The sequence below is a fragment of the Engystomops pustulosus genome, chromosome 2 (assembly GCF_040894005.1).
Source record: "Engystomops pustulosus chromosome 2, aEngPut4.maternal, whole genome shotgun sequence".
NCBI lineage: Eukaryota > Metazoa > Chordata > Amphibia > Anura > Leptodactylidae > Engystomops > Engystomops pustulosus.
Genome location: NC_092412.1, coordinates 155,435,931 through 155,457,650, shown reverse-complemented (window position 1 = coordinate 155,457,650; position 21,720 = coordinate 155,435,931). Strand labels below are relative to the sequence as shown.

Here is a 21,720-nt window from a genome sequence, read left to right as displayed (position 1 = left end):
CGGACCTGCTAACCCAAGGACCAGTCCATCATTCAAACCTACAGCAACTGCAGCTGACAGCATGGAGGCTGAAAGGCGGATCCTAAGAGGGAAAGGTTTATCTGAGACAGTCATATCCACCCTGTTGAAAAGCAAGAAAGAGGCCACATCTGGAATATGCCTAAGAGCTTGGAATTCATACATGACCTTAAAGGGAACCTGTCACCAGTAGACCCATTTTTGGCGCACCCACACAGTCCCCATAGAGCATTGTACATACACTGCCAAACAGTTTTTGTATGAAAAATCGGTTTTACAGAAAAAAATGTTGTATATTAACTTACAATACCATATACTCTGTGACTAATCAATTCGCCCCCTGGGCAGGGCTGAAGATGAGTAGTCCCCCTCCCCTTTCATTCTGACCACAGCCAAAAGAATCAGAGAAATTCAAGTGCAAGGAGCCGTATCTAGTAATTCAGGATTTTCCTAAAACACCACCCAGTTTTCCTCTAAGGTGGTTTTAAAATGCCACCTCCATCAGGAGAAGAAAAATACCACACATTATGGGGCAGATTTATCAAGCTGTCTGAAAGTCAGAATACTCCTAGTTGCACATGGCAACAAATCACAGCTCCCCTTTAAAATATTCATGAGCACTATTAAAATGAAAGCTGAGCTGTGATTGGTTGCCATGGGCACCTAAGAATATTCTGACTTTCAAACCGCTTGATAAATCTGCCCCATTTGTCTGTGTATCAGTGAGGTAGCTCCGTCCTGGACTGAAGGGGCCGTGGCTAGAGTGCAGGGTGCATAGAGACAGAAACTCTGCAAGCACGGCTGTCACACAGAAATCCAAGATAGCTTCCGCGGCTCTAAGTCAGAACTTACAGGGTAGTGTCTAGGGGCAACTGAAATTGTGTATATCTGTGAAATTATATCTGTGAAATGCTGCATTTTTGTTAATAACAGTGAATTGGAGAATGTGTTATTTTGTTCTCCTGAGTACATGTATAAGAAATTTGTCTTCGTGGGTATAGCCTTTTAAGTGATTTCCTTAGATTAAATCTGATTTATATTATTAAAATTAGGAATTTTAGTAAAGCATTGGATATTAGAAATAAGCTGCAGGGGTTAAAATGATAGAAATGCATGTCGTATATCAAAGCAAGAACATTGTGCAGCCTAGCCAGATGTCTGCCTCTAGCTATAAATGTGGAAAATTGTTCCTGTGCAAGCTCAACGTTGTACAGAAAAGTTTTGGCAAGAGTCTATAAATATATGATATAAGACGCTTGTCTGTCCTTTAAATACAATTTGCCACACTTTTTTTTTTTATAATTTCTTTTTATTAAGTACAGGTAGAAAAACGGGTTACAAAGAAACAGAGATTCCATCGGGCAAAGACATGTCAAGTACAAAAGATCACGATGTCTCAGCGCCATAGCAGTACATCAGAGGAAAAACATTGTATTAACCAGAGACAAACAAATTTAACATGTCTATATGTAAATTAATCTTTATAAATAAACTCTGAATTCACACCCGCTCTACTAGCCTGTTTTAAATTTATATCTGGGAACAGAAAGAGTAAAAGCAAAAAGACTTGGATAAAAAGGGTGTGGGTGGTACATACAGGGTGGGGAAATCAAGGGGGGGGGGGGGAGGCAGAGCACTGTCAGCTGAAGCATATAGTAATTCCAGGCTTATATCAAGTCTCCGTACTCAGGAGACAATTTGAATTGAATCCAGGGTTGCCATGTTTTGTGGAACTTTTCGTAGGTACCATGAACAGAGGAAGTAAGTTCTTCCATGTACATGAGGTCGTTGACTTTTGTCACCCACATTGCCATGGTTGGTGGTACAGTTTGTTTCCACAGTATCGGGATGCACGCCCTCGCAGCGATGATGAGGAACCGCAGTAGTGACTTCTTATATCGTTTGGCAGACATATCGCAATGGTGAAGGATGAGAAGAGAGGGTTCCAATCTGAATGATTCCCCACACAGATGAGATATAGTTCTGTCCAAGTCTTGCCAGAAAGGGGTCAAGACATTACAGGACCAGAACACATGCAAAAAGGATCCCTCCTCTTCCCCACATCTCCAACAAGTGTCTGGAACCTGTGGGAAAATTGTGTGTAGTCTGGTAGGGACCCTATACCATCTTGCCAGTAGTTTGTAGCCGGCCTCTTGGTAGCGGGAGCTAATGGTTGCGTAGTGGCATAGCTCGAATATCCTGTCCTTTTGTTCTGTGGTCAGAGAGATGCTCAAGTCTTCCTCCCATTGAGAAAGGTAGAGAGGGCCAGGGTCATCTGGGATTGAGAGTAGGCATGAATATGTTAAGGATAAAGTGTGTCGTAAGCCATTTGCATTGCCACAAAGACATTCAAAAGTAGTTTTCTCCTTTGTGAACTGTTCACAGGGAGATAAGGAGACTAAGAAGTGTCGTAGCTGACCTGATCTCCACACCCCTAGGGGACACGGGTCCGTGAACTTAGTCATGTCCTGGGACGTCATCCAAGTTGAGTCTTTGATGAAGTGCTCCGCTCTGAACCTACCAGCCTCTCTCCACTGCTGGAAGACTTGGTCTTCTATGCTAGGAGTGAAATCCGGGTTGCCAAGAATCGGAGTAAGAGGAGATTTTAGAGGTAGGAGTCTTTCCCTAGTGCGTTTGGACTGACAGATTAAGAGCGTAGGGCCAATGGTGGGGTGACGCTTCAAAGACATAGTCACGGAGGGTTCCAACCAAGGTAAAACCTGGAGGGGTATTTGTGTGAAGGACTGCTCCAGATGGATCCAGGGCTTGGTGCTTTGATTGCAGCACCAATCTAAAACTCTTGCCAAATGTGCCGCATTGTAATAGTTCCGGAAATCAGGCAGTCCCAGTCCCCCAGACCTCTTGGGTCTAAACAGAGTATTGCGGCTGATTCTTGCCGGTTTGTCTGCCCACACAAATCTATGTTGTATGGTATTTAAGGAGCGAAAAAAGGCCGTAGGTAAATGGACCGGGACAGCCTGGAATAAGTATAGGAGCCGTGGAAGGATGTTCATTTTAAAAATGGCACATCTACCAAACCACGAAAAAAGACCCTTGGACCATCTGGAGCAGTCCCTCTGAACATTTTGAAGGACTGTTGTGAAATTCAGGGTATATAATTTGGATAAGTCTGCTGGAAGACGGATTCCGAGGTATTTTATACTTTGTTCAGCCCAATTGAAACTAAAGGAAGCTTGCAACGTTTCTTTAAGAGAAACATGCAGGGACACATTCAGGGCCTCAGACTTTGACCAGTTAATTTTAAAGTTGGAAAGCAGAGAGAACTGTCGTATTTCCCACATAAGGTTGGGCAGTGAAATCTGTGGGTTTGAGATGAAAAAGAGAAGATCATCTGCGTATGCAGCTATTTTGTGAGTTGACCCTCTAACCGTGATGCCCGATATGTTTGGATTAGAGCGAATCTTACGGAGGAAAGGCTCTATAGACAGGACGAATAATAGAGGGGAGAGGGGGCAACCCTGTCTCGTGCCATTTTGAATGTGGAAACTGTCAGACAGTATGCCATTCACCCGTATCGAAGCCGATGGGGAGGAGTACAGGGACAACACGCAAGCAAGCATGCGACTCCGCAGGCCAAAGTAACGAAGGACTTCAGACATAAATGACCAATTGACTCTGTCGAATGCCTTCTCCGCGTCTGTGGACAGAAGCATTAGAGAGAGCCCATCCAAACGGGCCTTGTGTATCACATTTATCGCCCTAGTAGTGTTGTCCCTGGCTTCTCTCCCCAGTATGAAACCGGCCTGATCCGGATGAACGGCATGTTTCAGTAAAGGGGCCAGTCTCATCGCCAATATCTTAGAGAAGATCTTAAGGTCTTGGTTCAGCAATGAAATTGGACGGTAGTTAGAGCATTGAGTCGAGTCTTTACCGGGCTTAGCTATGACGATAATCGTAGCTTGGAGAGCCTCGTTTGGGAGTGGGGAGCCAGAGGCTATAGAATTAAAGGCACTTGTCCAGTGGGGTTCAAGCAATTTAGCAAACGTCTTGTAATATGGCAGTGAGAAACCGTCGGGGCCAGGGGCTTTACCGGTCTGTGCCGCCTGTAGGGCAGTCTGGAATTCAAGCCCTGTTATGGGGGCCTCAAGGGCCTCTGCCTCATCATCCGACATGGTCGGGAGTCCGGATTCAATTATGTAGGATCGCATTTTTTCTTTGAGTTCCTCCCTGGCGCGGTGAGATGTTGGTTGAGGTAAATTGTAAAGAGACTGATAAAAGTCCCTAAAAATGGCTGCTATGTCTCGACTGAGATGGAGGGTTGTTCCTGTCGGGGAAGTGATTTTAGGGACATAGGTGTGGGATCGTTGTTCCCTCAAGGCTCTGGCCAGTGTTCTACCACACTTGTTACTGTATTCATAAAAATGTCTGCTACACTTAGCTAAGGTGCTTTTAGCCTTGTCAATAAGAAGGGACCGCAGAGATTCTCTAGCCGAAAGTAAGGCAGACCGATTATCAGATGTGGGGGATCTCTTATGAGAGAGTTCTAGAGACTTAATGCGACTCAGTAAGTCGGTAACGGCTTGAGCCCTTTCCCTCTTACGTCGGCTGCCGTGAGTAATCAAAATGCTGCGTACGTTAAATTTGTGTCCTTCCCACGCTATAGAGGGATTAATGTCATCAGCTGCGGTCCTTTCGAAATGAGAGGCTATCGAATTTTTAATGTCATCTATCACTAGGGGATCCTCCAGAAGGGAGGCGTTCAGCTTCCACTGCCATTGAAAGTCAGCAGGGTTCGGGAGGAATATCGAGATAGAGATCAATGCATGGTCCGAGAAGGTGATGTTGTCTATGGTGGCTTCGCGCAACAGTCCCAAATCTCCGTGTCGTAGAAATAAGTAGTCTAGTCTGGAATAATTATCGTGTGGTGTGGAGTAGAACGTGTAGTCCTTGTCCGAGGGATGCATTAATCTCCATGTGTCTATCAACTGGTGGTCATGTAGTAAACTTTTTATTCTGCGCAAACTAGCTCGCGTGAGGGCAGAGGATCCCACTGATGTGTTTACTGCAGGGTCAAGAGCTACATTAAGGTCTCCCCCAGTTACAACTGTGCCCTCTGCAAACTCGTCCACCATTTCGAGGAATGAATTCATAGCCTGGGCTTGCCCTGTGTTCGGGAGATACATAGAGGCAAAAGTGTATACACTGTCTCCTATCTTGCCCTTCACCATAATTACGCGGCCATCACCATCGCTGCGGGAATCTATGAGCTCCCACTGAATCGTGTTTGATATAAGAATAGACGTGCCCCTGGATCTTACGTCATCCGAGTAGCTATGGTAGGTATGTGGAAACCATCTATTCTTGAAATTGTAAGGCCTCGTTTCAGTAAGGTGTGTCTCTTGAACGAAGGCCACTTGAATCTGTCTACGTTTAAGCAGGTTGTACAGGATAGAGCGTTTTTCCGGGCTATGTAGCCCTTTAACATTGAGGGAGCCTATGGTTAAAACATCTCGAGATCTGCCCGGGAGAGGCATCTCTGCCAATCGCGGATGGGGTAAGTGGGGGGGAACAGAAAGAGGCAAGGGGACCTTCGTTAGGGGGGGAGGGTGGGGAGGGATAAGAGGTCAGTAGAGCGGGGCACGAGGGGTGAAAAAAAGAAAATAAAAAATACAAATAGAGAGAACAAATAGTAATAGAGGGGAGGTACGTATGCAAGGGGGGTGAGCCCCTATATCCCAAGTGAGTACACGAGGGAACACCAAAAGTTGGTGTGTGTGGGAAGCGTAGAAAAACGTGAGCGGAGCTTACGAACTAACAGGCAGTGAATACCAACAACAAACAAATAATGTAGCCCGGCAGCATCATCCCCATCGTGCCCCCGGGTGCGCCAACCACGTGAGGCCGCAACCGGGAGGAGGAGGGGGAGGCTTTGACTTAAAACACTTTCTCCATGTAGGAGGGAACCTTGATGGTAAATGGGTACATATTACAGGCATTTTCAATAAGAGGTGAGGCCGGGTTTAGAAACAACTAGTCAAATTGACCAGAATTATACATACGTATGTAATGGGCAGGGCTAGGACCTGTGCTGGCGTCACACCAAGAAACCACTAGGGGGAAACAATCACACCAATCAACTGACCAGCAAGAAGACTGATGGAGAGGCCCACAGGATCGGTGCAACCCCAGTCCAGGCTCCCCCTTTAGCCCATACTGGAAATAAAACAAGTTGGTTACAGTTTTGCAATTATAAAACATTAATAAGGAAATCGTAACGAGTAACCTGAGTCCATGGTCCTGACGCTGGGGAGGAAGAACAAATCAGAGCAGGACCGATCAGGAGCAAAACCATGTTTGTCCAATAGTTCCGTAGGCTAACTAAGCTGTTTCAAAACAGGCGAAATGTAGAAAGTAGGGTCGCCTCCTCAAGCTTCCAGCGGTAAAGGCACAGAAAGATCCGGACCCGTAGGTGTATCGTTTTCCATCCATTCCGCGGTGGGAGGTGCGGGGACAATGGCAGGAGGAGGAATTCTTCTTCTCAAGGAATCCCTCCTTCTCCTAGCAGTTGAGGGGCCCATACGTATGTTGTCGAGACTAAGCCAATTAGGGACTTCCATAGGAGGCATGTTCAGGAACAGAAATAATTCAGGGAGATCTTCTGGCCTCCTCAAGAAGAAGTTTTGGTCGTCGTGTCTCACAATTAGATGAAAGGGGTGACCCCAACGATAAGTAGCCCCTCGCTCTTTAATGCCATGCAGCAGCGGTTGTAGTGAACGTCTCATGTTTAGAGTGCGGGTGGAGACATCTGGGTAAATGTGTATCTCAGATCCCTCTATCTGGACAGTATCTTCAGACCATGCCGCTCGTATAATCTTTTCTTTATCGGAGAAATAATGCAAGCGACAGAGCACATCTCTGGGCATTGGAGAGGCCGCGGACGACATCCTTGTCACTCTATGGATGCGGTCTATAAGTAACTCTGTATCTGAGGGGCGGTGAAGTAATTTGTTGAAAATGAACGTTGCCCTTTCAGATAAGTTATCATTAGGCAGATTTTCAGGGAGACCTTTAATACGGACGTTATTTCTCCTGCCTCTATTTTCCTGATCGTCTAAGAGGAGGGCCAGATGTTGCATGTGCTGTCTTGAGTTACTGGCTTCCCGCTCCAGTGCAGAGACCCTCTCATTTAGGGAGACAGTAGCATTTTCAGTGTTCACAGTACGGGCTGTAAGTGTCTCAATATCTTCTCTAATGCCTCCTAGTGCCTGCTGGTGAGCGGCTTCCACCCTTTGAATCACAGAATCTAAGTCCTGCCTTGTGGGGAGAGCCTGTATCAGTTCCCTAAGGAGCTGGAACTCAGAATGAATTGTGCCCCCTTGTGCATCTGTGGGGGGAGGGGTGGGAGAAGCCTGGGCACTCCGGGGGCTTCCATACCTGCTCACCCAACCTGGGCTTGGTGACTGGGCTGGCTCTGGGTTTGGAGAGGAGCTCGAGCCTTCACATGTGGCAGGCATCCTCCTGTCCTCTGCACTGCTTCTGACAGGGGCGGGCGCCATGTTGGAATCTGGCAGCGGGTCCGGGTCTACCTGCCAGCTATGCTGGCTGCATTCGGCTGCGTCCCACGGCTCCCTGGGGTGAGTGGAGCTGCCCGACACTTGTGTGTCGTCGGGGCCGGTGTCCCCTTCGCCTCCGTTAGGGGGGTTCAGCGCAGCACGTGCGTGCGCCATATTGGAGCCGACAGGTGGGACTGCCGTCTCCCGCGGCTGATGCCGAAACCTGTCAAGGCTCCGCTCTGGTGCCGGGTGACGGGGTTTTGAGCTCCCGGACCGGACCGTGCTCCTTCCCCTCCTTCCCGACATGTCAGCGATGCTGCCGGACTCGTAGAGGCGCCTGCCAGTGCGGAGCTCCTAAAACGAGCGTCTTCACTCCGCCATGCTTAAGCCACGCCCCCAATTTGCCACACTTGATACGTTGTGTTATTTACCATTGGTGAATAAAGAAAATTATGACTTCTTCAGGAGTCATGTTTCCATCGCTTCCTTTCATGTTACTTTGTCACACTAGATAGCTGGGCAACTTAGCACCTTCTTATTTAAGAAGAAATCCAGTCATAAATAAAATGATTCAATGATTCAGATTTAATTTTTTTTATTGCCAAAATGGTAGCGGTGTACCGAAAAAGACTAAGTACTTTGTATGAGTAGAGCAGCACCTTTGGCACAAAAACCTCATGGATGTATGTGTGTATATCCTAAAGGTATAGGCAGGGACAGGCACAGGGGGAGGGGAGGGCAATGTGGTACTGTTAACAATGCTGGTGTTTTCTCTTTGTGTTTTTGACCCAGATACCTACCATGTACCCACAACTTGATCATAAGTGATATAACACTCAAAGAAATATATAAGCAACAAGAAAATACTTTATTAAGGATATGCAAGATGAATACACAATAAAGACCGTTACTGGACAAGCAACAATAAGTTAAAACTCTGCATGGTAGAATAGATGGCTAAACATAAGCGTCAGGGTAGGTGAAATAGTCATACAGAATACCATAAAACATCAATGCATTGTAATGCAAGACTAAAAGACATTGGACAAGAAGCATGCAAAACTATGACTTCTAATAGTAAATAAATACCATACCAAATGAAACCACACAGAGGGATGCCCCGACACGTGTTTCGCAATAGGCGCTTTATCAAGGGGAGTGCAGGAGAGAGGAACTTGAGCTTATTTAACTAATTAGAGGACCAATCACAGGGGACCAGAAATGTATACACACGTGGATTGTATAACGTAATATATGGACGGACCTGACCAGTGTAAAGTTGGCACACACTGTCCGGAGTGACGTGTCAGCCGGCATCAGGACGCCAGACCAAAGCGCATGCGCGGTAACCCGAAATCTCGCGAGATCATGCACTCGCTGGAAGGTGTGTGCGCCTGCGCAGAGAGACAGGGAGAGAGTGTCGGCAGGTCAAGCGGCCTGCGCAGCACAGTTGGTTGGAATAGCCGGTAAGGATGCATAGTACAAGATCACGTACTCGCTGGTGAGTGTGTGCGCCTGCGCAGAGGAACAAAGTGTCGCTGGATCAAACGGTGCGTGTGACACTTAAGATAGAAATAACCGATAAATATGTAAAAGTGCATGTACATCACAGTCCAAGGAAAATAAGCCATTATTGCAAAAATGCCCTAACAGTACAGTGATATGGTCCTAATGATATAAAGTGCATAGTATGAAAGGACCTGACATACATATATATAATAAATACATATAAATAACAAATAATCCTATAAATGCGTGTACCTAGTGTAATGTTATTCGTAGTGCACAGCACTAAACAGTACAATGCAGTGTATACATCAAATACTGCACAAAGTGCAGAAAAAGATCAAAAAACAGTACTTCATGAAAATGCTAAAACATATTAGGGAATACAAAAAGTGAACACACAGTGCAGTGCAACACCCAGTGAGACGCTCGTGAAAGGTGGATAAGGGTTGGGGACAGTTTGAGACTGTGGAGTACAAATACTGGGGCCGGTAGGCTAAAAAAATGGTCCTCGAGCTGGCGAAAAGAATGGTCCAAAGTTTTCTGTGAAGAGAAAATAATAAGTGAAAGGCACAAATCCCAATAAACATAAAAATTAAAAACAAAATGTAAAACCCTACACTTAAAAGAGAAACCTAATAAGAAAAGCAGGAGAATGTTATAACAACAGTGCAAAGCTCAGATTTTCATTGAGACCTTGCAGGGTGACTGTATTCAAGAGATAAATCCATTTTGTCTCCCTTTGTGCCAACACCCTTCTCCAATTACCACCCCTGGCATCTATCAAGACCCGATCTATCCCCCTCACCTTTAGTTTGGATCCATCACATTTGGTGATATTCCTTAAAGTGACGGGGAATAGTTTTCAGCTTGTTCAAGTCCGTTTCGTCTCTGGCTGCCTCAATGCCCAGTACATGTTCTCGAATTCTGCGTCGGAGTTCCCGGGACGTAAGGCCTATAGCTACCAGGCAATGCATTGTGTTGGAGAACAAACAATCAATACAGTGGTTATACACACTGTTTTGATGGCATAGAAATGTCACTTTGCCCATACTGTAAAACTAATGCATTTATCTTTTAGTGGTTCTTTTTACAATACAGCCTCTGTTTAGAGACCATAGTTGTATCTCATGGATAGCAGTCACTATAAAAGTCCAGGAACTTACTGGTCTGTCATTGTACATAATAAGGAACCTGAAGAGACCGTACTGTATAATAGAGCTACCTGTCTGTTCAAAACATGCTAGAAACTAACTAAAAAACTGTTACAAAAATATGTTTTGGGTTTTTCAATATTACTATTACATACCGTATATACTTGAGTATAAGCGGAGGAACCTAATTTTAACACAAAATAGTGGAAAAAACTATTGACTCGAGTATAAGCCGAGGGTTGACGTCACCGGCTCGCTGACGTTTTAGTGTGTGCTGAAAAACTTGGCTTGTACTCAAGTACTTACATAATAGTTACAAAACACCAGTGGATGTCATAACAGGAATATAACAGTCAAAGGAGAATGTCTTTAAGGCCTTCCTGAATCTTGAGCCACAGATACATTACAGTGATCATATAGTCAGTAACTGTTATTGTATGCCTTTAAGGCTAGCTGCATGGCCCAATTGCATGTCCGGTTTTAATTGATGTGCTAAATATATCTAATTGGCATATCCACAATTTAATGATTGGTCTATGATTTCTGCTAGTAGAACTTCATCACAATTCATCACATAAAAATCTAAGTGGTTAAAATGTTTCCAACTGGAATCATGATCTATTTTGTATGTTCTAAGATTGTATTTAAATATTTAATTCCTTAGTGACCGACAAAGAAATCCGTATGGGTGGTCACTAAGGGGCCTTAGGCTAGGCCGACAGGTTTTTCCATTGGCCTAGCCTAAGTTCTGCACGGTTCCGGCTTGTTTAACCCGTTAGATCCAACAGTAAATGCTGTGACCGCGGGATCTACTTACCTGGTGAGGGTAAGGCTCTCTCCTACCGGCACCCCGTGATGCCATTGCCGTCTTCTTTCCATACAGTCAGGGACCTAATAAAGAAATGTTGTAGAAATAAACACTAAAAAATTTTAAATTAAATATTGAAAAAAGATTGCAAAATGTCCCAAAACCTCCCAACATATATAATACAATACGAAGACCCGAGGCTGTCTCGTTTTAACCCATTCAGTACAATGTTCTATCAGCACATTGTAATGAATGAGGAGGAAAATCTACTTATACTGCCATACTGTAGTATAGCTGTATATGATAGGATCGATCAGACAACCTAGGGTTAAAGTACGTTAAGGGGTTTAAGTTCTGTAAAATACCTAAAGGGGTAACCCGCTTCTGATGTGATGTTTTGAATAGATGGAGGGGTGAAGTTAATAGAATGGGGTGAGGGGTCTTCTATTAACAGGACTTTCAAAACCCTTAAAAAAAAATGGTCCCTAAAATAATTGTAAAATTTTCATGAAAATTTGAAAAAATGCTGTTTAATTTGTAATCTTTCCAGCATCGTAATAAAACAAAAGGACACTTATAAAATTATGCAACCATAAAACTGAGATATGGTAAATGTTAGGTAGTAAGACTATCAGTTTGAAAAGCAGAACCTTTTAAATTAAGAATAATAAATTTTTTTTTTCAAAATTTTTAAGAAATTTTTAAGAAATGCTAAATATATCAACCAAAATTTCCCACTAACCTGAAACCTGTCATGAAAAAACAAACTCAAAGCCACCTGAGTAAGTTAAAAGGGAATCTGTCACCACATTTGCAAATATACAGTCGGTGACAGGTTTCATATAAATCATTTATCTTATTACCTGGCATCAAAGAGCGCGTATCCTGCTCATCTGGGTCCCTCCCATCTAATACTCCCCATGTCTTATGCCTCTTTACTGGTCACAGTTCATGTTATATGACCAGAGTGACATCATCTCAGGTCCTTTAGCCTCTTGGTAATAGCAAACTGTACCCCATGCATGTATCTGACCACATGAAGTCACAGCTGCCTCCATGGACTTCTACTCCTCTCCATCCTCCATGGAGGCTGCTGTGATATCATGTAATCTCACATACAGGGTGGACCTGCAATGATGTCACTGGTCACATGTCATGAGTTTAACACAAGGCACCATGTAAAAAAAAAAACAACAATATTTCCCATCTGCACATAGAGCTTTGTCTGTAGTTGAATATTAGCAGACATGCCCTAAGTAGGAGAAAGAGCAGTGATTTGAAGAGACAGAGCTGTCGGGCACAAAATGGGTCATCTGTAATTAAGGTACAGCACCCCACTGGCAGCTAATTTTAGGTGATATGGAGAGGACTTGTTACCCTTTATCAGCAGACATTGTTATTCAGGGTGGTCAATATCTGGTGACAGGTCCTCTTTATACAGTAATAACTTTATAAGTATTTAGAGTGGCACGTGCAAGTTTTGAAAAATATGCCTGGGTCATCAAGGAGCAAATGAGTTTGGTCACTAAGGGGTTAATAACAGTACAAGCTCTTTAAGACAACTACAATAATATGCCCAATATGTGGCAAAATGTTATTTAGGCATTTAAAAATTAGGTAACTGTATAAAGTACCGTATATACTCGAGTACAAGCCAACCCGAGTATAAGCCGAGACCCCTAATTTTACCACCAAAAACTGGGAAAACATATTGACTCTAGTATAAGGTGAGGGTGGGAAATGCATTGGTCACAGGCCCCCCCAGTATATAGCCAACCAGCCCCCTGTAGTATACAGCCAGTCCAGCCTGCCCCCAGTAATATACAGCCAGTCCAGCCTGCCCCCAGTAGTATACAGCCAGTCCAGCCTGCCCCCAGTAGTATACAGCCAGTCCAGCCTGCCCCCAGTAGTATACAGCCAGTCCAGCCGGCCCCCAGTAGTATACAGCCAGTCCAGCCGGCCCCCAGTAGTATACAGCCAGTCCAGCCGGCCCCCAGTAGTATACAGCCAGTCCAGCCGGCCCCCAGTAGTATACAGCCAGTCCAGCCGGCCCCCAGTAGTATACAGCCAGTCCAGCCGGCCCCCAGTAGTATACAGCCAGTCCAGCCGGCCCCCAGTAGTATACAGCCAGTCCAGCCGGCCCCCAGTAGTATACAGCCAGTCCAGCCGGCCCCCAGTAGTATACAGCCAGTCCAGCCGGCCCCCAGTAGTATACAGCCAGTCCAGCCGGCCCCCAGTAGTATACAGCCAGTCCAGCCGGCCCCGTGTGGTATACAGCCTGCCCCCAGTAGTATACAGTCCAGCCGGCCCCGTGTGGTATACAGCTTGCCTCAGCATTAAAAAAAATAATAAACGTATATACTCTCCCTCCGGTGGCCCCGACATGCAGCGCTGCTCCCCCTAGTCTGCGCGTCTCGTGTTCAGGCTTCCGCTCCCGTCTTCTTTCTACTGCCGGGCGCTGCCATTGCTCTCTCTCTCGGCCGGCGCCTAGTATGACGCGCCGCTGCTGACGTCATACTAGGCGCCGCCTGGGAGAAGAACTGAGAAGGGAGGCGCCCTGCAGAAGAAAGAAGACGGGCGCGGAAGCCTGAAGACGAGACGCGCGGACATCGGGGGAGCAGCGCTGCACGTCGGGGCCACCGGTGGGTGAGTATATACGTTTATTATTTTTTAAGTATTTTTAACTTCCTATATGACTCGTGTATAAGCCGAGGGGACGTTTTTCAGCACATTTTTTGTGCAAAAAAAAACTCGGCTTATACACGAGTATATATGGTAAACACAAGTCGATCACATCTGTGAATGTTGGTACATTTTCCTTAAAAAAAATAAAAAAAAATAATAATAATAAATGTATTTTTCTCTTCTTCCCAAATAGGGGTAGGATGCTAAAAAAAAAAAGTTTTATGTAGTTTTAGAGAGAATCTCCTTGCATTGCAAATGTGAAAGGCTGTTATTTGTCTAATTCAGGCTCAAAATGTATTGCTGCAGCTCAGTAATTTAAGGAGACAAAATTCCTGAATCCTTTTTTTCAGGGAGTCAAATTTCACTTTTCTCTACAGCAGCTCATAGGTGAATGGGAAGCACAAGAATTCTGTGCCACTGCGTGTCACAGTCGCTGCATGTTTGAACAGGAAGGTGTGTATGCCACTCCCGCAGTTGTCAGACAACACGAGAAATACATAGCTGAGAGGACATGATTTACTTTGCCTATCCTTTAATCATTTTTACAATGGAACGGAACAAAGTTCAGATTAGGAGAATGATACAAAGTAAGGCTAAATATCGTGAGACTGGGAAGAATCTGGTTAAGATCTATAGAATTTCCATTTCTAGCATGCTCCATTTTATTTCTATTCAACGTATGTGGCAGGAAAGCTCACAAAACAAAATATATGCCAATTGCATCCATTGGGGAATGGCTGTTTTGGCAATGGCTGTAAATCAGAGTTTTGTTATACTACCCTATGTGTCAGGAAATACTTGGTGACTTTTGTTTCAAATGAAAAGGAAAATTGATGTGAACTGATAAAAATGGGTGTAATTGTATCATGTTACTGTAAAATTGTAGCTCCTAGGACCTACAGGAGCCCTTGCTCCTTTTCTATTAAATGTATTGGTGCACCCTGAAAAACCTCAATATTCCATCATGATCTCTGTCATTTACAAATAGTTAATGGTTGTGATCAATCAGAAACAAGTACAATGTAACGGAGAGCAGATGTATAAGTACCATAAGGCCTTTGTCCTGTCCTTTTAGTGCTGAATTTTGCATTTTGGCATCTGCAAAAGCCACTGCATATCTATATGCAGCTGGAAAATCTTGTGTCATGGAAATAACATCCACTTGATGTTACTGTAGAATATATACAGCAACAGGAAAGAAGTGCAAAGCCGGTGCAAAGTAACACACATACACCTCACAATGGCTGACATGTGGCCGGATTGTTTCTAAAGTCAAAAGAAAGGATAAGTCCCCATGGTTCATATTGATGACCAGTCATACATGGGAGCTTTCTGACTTGGTTTGTTTCATTTCTCCAATTTTAGGATCTCTTTCTATCAGAGACTTAGAGCAAAACTTAATGTAAATAAGAATAAGGACGGATATAAATATCCAGAGCTTGGATATTCTATCCCTGGACACATGTAAGGTTTTTGATTCAGTTGAGTGGGAGTAGCTATGGCTGCTCCTGGATAGCCTGAATATTGGAACCGGCTTTCAGGCTTGCCTCGATCTACTTTCTGCTCTCCCTCAGTCCAGGGTGCAAATAAGGTTCTAGTAATGTCTTGGAAGGACCCTGAAAAACCAATGCGGTGGCTGGCTCTAGTCAATAGCTGTGTCTCCATTTTTCAAATTTATGAAAGTCAGAAATGTCCCTATAAGTTTGGGAAAATGTGGTCAAGATGGTTGGAGATTTTGGAGTCAGACAGATTATTTACCTGCTTTAGTCTGGGTGGGTTGGGGAGGAGGTGCGGATGTATGTTTTGGGTGAATGTGTATGAATGTGTTGTTTTTTTTTGTCATGTTTATAATTTCTTTTTTGTCGGTGGTATAAGTAAGATCTCTCTCCCCACTGGGGTCATTTTATACAGTATACTATGTTGTGATATGTACAGTTAATCGATGCCACCTGCTTGTTTGGTTATATAGTTCTTTATTTTAAAAATGCATAAATAATAGCTTTAAAAAAAAAAAGAATGAAAGAAAGATGTTAATCTTTTTTTTTTTTTTTTTTCCTTGAAGTCCTTGCTGAATTTTTTGATCAGTAACCTCTCCATTGACAAATTATCTTGATATTTGATTGTTACTTGTTAACATGCCCTTGGATAACAGTCTCCCACAATCAATGTGGCAAAAAGCTACAACACTTAGATGAAATTATCTAACATTTTGCAGAGATTCTGAATGTAATCCAGTTGACTGTAATAGAACATTTTACTGCAATGGAGACCAGCAGCAACTGCCAACCCACAAGCAAAACAGGATGTGTGAACGTCTTACTGTGGCCAAATGCCGTACACATACCTACAAGTTATCCTAATGTTAACCTAGTTCCCTAGAATTGACTGCTCCTAATAGACTCGCCTCCTCCCAAGAAAACTCTGCAGAGATTCTTTATCTGTAAAATATCATTATCATTACATTATCAGACATTTTCCAGAATTTCTTGAATTGCTTATCCTCATCTTTCTCCTTTTGTTACCTGGTGAAAGCCCTGCAGAGGTTAGCTGTTTAATAGAACATCTGCATGTGTAATTGAAAGCAGACTAAATGCCAGATAAGAAAAAAAGTCAGTAAAGCGGGGGTGTGTTACGTGACAACATTGTACAGACAAGAGTGATGATGGTTCCTGTGTCTTGTTTGGTATGTGCTGCTGGTTGGCTGCAATTTGAATATATACACTATGAAGCAGAAGTTTTGATGGAAATATTGTACATTTGCTTGTGTTTGTACTAATAAATATTGGCAGCATTTGTATAAATCCAAAATATTGATTATTAGAAAAAAACTAAGCTAAGTTTGTCATTCTAAGTAATCTGCCTGAAGCACATGTACTTACACAAAAACAGTGCTTTGGCACTCCCTGCTGTTACAAGCCTTAGGGTGCAGAGGCTCACATAACTCTGAGTTACTGCAAGGAAACATGATGTTAGCAAATCTTCAGAAACCAAGTGGATGTGATGAGTGTATGCTAGATCTTCTACTGTGGCAGTCTGCATGCTATTTTACTATACACTCAAAGATCTGGGGCATTTCTTATTATGTATACAATAACATATGGATATTGCTGTTCTCTTTTGTCAAAGGGGAGCGCCCAACACCAGTGAAATAACCCTACCCCAACTTTTCCAGCAATGTAAATAATGTGGTGGTGGAGTACCAGTAATATCTTAGAACAGTACTCTCGTATCACAGTTTTTGATCTCTGTTGCCCTTCATTGCATTCAGGAAATGGTGAAGGCATTCAGCCACTTGGTGGTGTCTCTAGTGATGAAAGGTTGGCGTTTATTCAGAGTGTGGATCCGCAGACATGCTGTTTTTGGTATATATTCATCCCTGGAAAGTAATTGATTCATTCATTTTTTTTTAATCTAGAAATTATGGTAGTTCTAGAAAACTTTGCTTGCGCTATGGTTTCTTAGTAAGTTTTATTTATGAGTTAAACACATAAATTCCACCAAGGTGACTTCTCTTTAATGGTCACATTCACCTTGGTGGAAGTCCCCAGCTTACGTTCCTTGTGCCCCTGGTTATTTATTAGCCCTCTTTTCTTTGGTTTTGTTAGCATTCTCTGCTAGTAATGTGCCATAAAGTTCCTTTAGGTATGACACTAACTGAAAATAAATGTGTCCCTTAACCTAGATCATGCCTAAAGAGTATATGAGTTTTGGGTGGACACAAAATGCTGTATTTGTATTTAAAAGTCCTAATATTAATGAAAATAAATTAACGGCCATAAAATTGAGGAAGGTTCTGTTTTGTTTTTTTTTGTTTTTTTGTTTTTTTTTAATCCCCCTGACATTATCCTGAAAGACCAACATATATTTGTTGATCGATTAAAGGGTAACCATCATTCTGAGCTAAAAACATAATTCTGCTCCAGGTGTCCCTGGGAACCATTCCTCAAAGTATTTTGGCTTTTCAGTATTTTGGCTCAAAAGAACTACAATCGGTAAGATGGAGGGGCGGAACCTGCCTCCTGTGACCCCATCACATGCATGTGCAGCTGACCAATGAGACCATAGTTTGTGCATCTTAGACAAACCCACAAAGGCAAGTGTGGAGCTGAATAATATACATAAATGAAAATGTGATGGTTTATTCAATGACAAGAAAAGTTTCAGTATTATAAATTTTGCAACTAAAGAGTGAATACCGAAATAATAGGGGGACGGACACAATGTACCTCCACTAGATTAAATAAGAGGAAGATATATAGGAAGATATGGTCCTCAATTTTGGAATCGTAATTTCTGTTGCTGGAACAAAATGTACTAAACCTACTCAAAAAATGAACACCAGATATACACAGAAACTATGTTATTGAAAAAACATGTGACAAAATTTTATTTGATCATTTATGACATTTAAAAACGTGCACAGTAAAAAACATGAAACTGACGTTTTATACAAGGGAGGTGGTAGCTAATACTGGACAGGTAACCTAAAACATCGAGGTGGCGTGATGACTTAAAGATGTCAATACACAGTAACATATAGTCTATCTCCTGGGCCTATAGAGAGGCCATAATAAGGCACAATCAATGGTATGATTATTAAGTCTAAGGTATCAAGTGACAAAGTATGACAAACCAATATTCGCATTACCTAGACACCAGGATACACGTAACCACCAAGATGAACAAGTACCCCGACGCGCGTTTTGGCACGCTGCCCTCGTCACGACCCCATTGTGGTCATAAAGGGATGGACATGGTCAGCAACAATACTCAGGTAGGCTGTGGCGTTGCAACGATGCTCAATTGGTACCAAGGGGCCCAAAGAGTGCCAAGAAAATATTCCCCACACCATGACACCACCACCACCAGCCTGAACCGTTGATACAAGGCAGGATGGATCCATGCTTTCATGTTGTTGACGCCAAATTCTGACCCTACCATCCGAATGTCGCAGCAGAAATCGAGACTCATCAGACCAGGCAACGTTTTTCCAATCTTCTACTGTCCAATTTCAATGAGCTTGTGCGAATTGTAGCCTCAGTTTCCTGTTCTTAGCTGAAAGGAGTGGCACCCGGTGTGGTCTTCTGCTGCTGTAGCCAATCTGCCTCAAAGTTCGACGTACTGTGCGTTCAAAGATGTTCTTCTGCCTACCTTGGTTGTAACGGGTGGCGATTTGAGTCACTGTTGCCTTTTTATCAGCTCGAACCAGTCTGCCCATTCTCCTCTGACCTCTGGCATCAACAAGGCATTTCCGCCCACAGAACTGCCGCTTACTGGATGTTTTTTCTTTTTCGGACCATTCTCTGTAAACCCTAGAGATGGTTGTGCGTGAAAATCCCAGTAGATCAGCAGTTTCTGAAATACTCAGACCAGCCCTTCTGGCACCAACAACCATGCCACGTTCAAAGGCACTCAGATCACCTTTCTTTCCCATACTGATGCTCAGTTTGAACTGCAGGAGATGGTCTTGACCATGTCTACGTGCCTAAATGCACTGAGTTGCCGCCATGTGATTGGCTGATTGGAAATTAAGTGTTAACGAGCAGTTGGACAGGTGTACCTAATAAAGTGGCCGGTGAGTGTATATGTTACTGTGTATTGACATCTTTACGTCATCACGCCACCTCGATGTTTTAGGTTACCTGTCCAGTATTAGCTACCACCTCCCTTGTATAAAACGTCTGTTTCATGTTTTTTACTGTGCATGTTTTTCAATGTCATTATAATTGATCAAATAAAATTTTGTCACATGTTTTTTCAATAACATAGTTTCTGTGTATATCTGGTGTTCATTTTTTGAGTAGGTTTACTCCACTAGATTAAATAGATTGTTCCCAAAACACACCACAAACAAAGGAACCAAAATGTAGAGAGCATAAAATAACCCACAATACACAGAAGTAGTCTGCCAATCATCAAATAACTAAATTTGCATAATAAAAAGTATTGCACCTTACCCAGAAGAATAACAGAGAACAAGGGAGACATACACAGGTCTACATACACACCTAATCCTGACAACGTAAGGTGAAACGCGTGTCGGGTGGGGTACACCCTTGGTCTGCATATACCTCAGTATCTGTCCTCTGTTATTCCTCTGGGTAATGTGCAATTCTTGTTTGGAAACAAATGCCTTGATTTTTTTCGGAGGACTAGACTTTCAACACCTCTATACAAACTGTGTTCTACTTATGTATATTTAGTTGTTTGATCATTGGAGGACTTTTTCTGTGTATGTGGTCTTTCCACATTTCGGTGTTTTGTTTCTTTTTTTTGTGGTGTAACTAGAGAAGAGTGTAATAACGAAACGTCCCACCCCTCCATCTATCACACCTCCTATCTTATTATGTAAAACTGCAGCACAGCACATCAATTTGGGGATCAATTTGGCAAGTTCTGTGCAGCGCTGCGTTCTCTGTGTGCGCTATATAAATAAAAAATAATAATTATTATATTATTATGGAGCAGATTGAAGAATTGTAGAGTGACCGTGTACATATAACTGCTCTTTCCTGTCTCCCATTTCCTGCTGCCATGAGGTGAAGGTGGGGAAGGTGAGACTGTGTATTATTTGTTTATATAGTGTTGTAGGGAAAACTGAGGCTGTACAGGGAAACATAAGAGTGTAGGTGTTTTGGTTATTACATTAGTTAGGGCTCCTGGCATCACATGACTGAGTGCTGGTAGTAGCCATGAGAAAATCAGCTGAGGGCAGAGCAGGGATAGAGGGGTTGTCTCACATGTACTTTCTCAAGGCCATCTGAGGCATTACTGACAGACTGATAACAGGGGGAATGCTGCTGAATAAAGGAGCAAGATTCAGGTTACTAATCCAATTGCAGAAGGGCTTAAAATTGCATGCCCTACAACATCTCGAAAGTTTTTTTTTAGACAATAGTTACTCTTCTAGTTGCAGTATTTTTTGGACTATAAGGCACACAAAAAATCCTTCGATTTTCTCAGAAATCAAAGGTGCGCCTTATAGTCCAGTGTGCCTTATATATGAACCGTACTTACAGACAACAGCTGCCTTGAACTGTGCACAGTTCGGCCACCTGCTGGTCATTCATCCTTATAATCAGGTGCGCCTTATAATCCGGTGCGCCTTATATATGAACCTAGACGTTTTAGCAGGTATTTATTTATGGTGTCTCTTATAATCCGGTGCACCTTATAGTCCGAAAAATATTGTAAAGTATTGGCCTACAGTCACTGCAGCAACTGTACAGGCCCTAATTAAACCCTGCATGGCTCCCAATGGCTAATTCTTGCCGGCAAAATGAGGCATCACAGGAGGTTGGGGCTATGATAGTGTAACTTCCTGCTTGACACTGTACAATGGAGTCCCTTTTTCCTCCTCTGTTCTTGCCCTCACTTTTTCATAGAAGCTCAGCCACATGAGTATAAACAGTGATCCACTGCAGTCACTATTAAAGTGGGTACTTATTCATTAGCCATTACTGTGCTGATTGATATCGTTTGACTGCTGTATTCACTGTTTACAGGTCATTTTATTGTGTATCTATCAGTTCCCTATATATTTGGGAGCCCCACACACCCTTCTTCTGCCCATATATTTGTATTTTAGCCAAGTACATCGAAATTTCAAAACCTGACCAAGATGCACTCTGCAATTCTGGTGCACATATCTAGATACATTCACGCCATTGTTTTAGACAAGAATGCAAGTAATATTCTATTTTCTTTTCAACCCCAACAATTGCCAAGGTATTGGAACCGATTTCTGACCAATGTAATCCTCTAAACAGTCAGAGAGGAGGTGCTGGAGCCAAGGAGGGGGCTTGTGTAGTGCTAATATTCTGTGAGATTGTCCAATCGGCAGCAGACAGAATCTGCTGTGTATTTGCAGAGTGTGATCTACCTATGCTCCTCTATCGCAATGGGGCACATTTACTCACCCGGTCACTGGAGTTCACAGAAAGTGCATTGTCCAACTATATTGCTGCGTGCGGCAATTCACAAAGATCGTGCCCTCGATATCCTGCATGTGTCGCTTCCCCGCTCAGGTCCGACA

At 43.2% G+C, this 21,720-nt stretch overlaps 1 protein-coding gene across 2 annotated transcripts in view; it reads left to right on the top strand.

Moving 5' to 3' along the window:
- Window positions 1-21,720, top strand: part of RPS6KA1 (ribosomal protein S6 kinase A1) — a 139,918-nt gene that overhangs the window by 51,990 nt on the left and 66,208 nt on the right. The window contains exon 1 of one of the 2 annotated variants that reach the window (XM_072137049.1): window positions 14,254-14,272. The exons of the other annotated variant lie outside the window; for it this stretch is intronic. The gene's annotated coding sequence lies outside the window, so the exon portion shown is untranslated. Of the gene's footprint in view, window positions 1-14,253; window positions 14,273-21,720 lie in introns of those variants that run through there. 2 annotated transcript variants of the gene reach the window in all.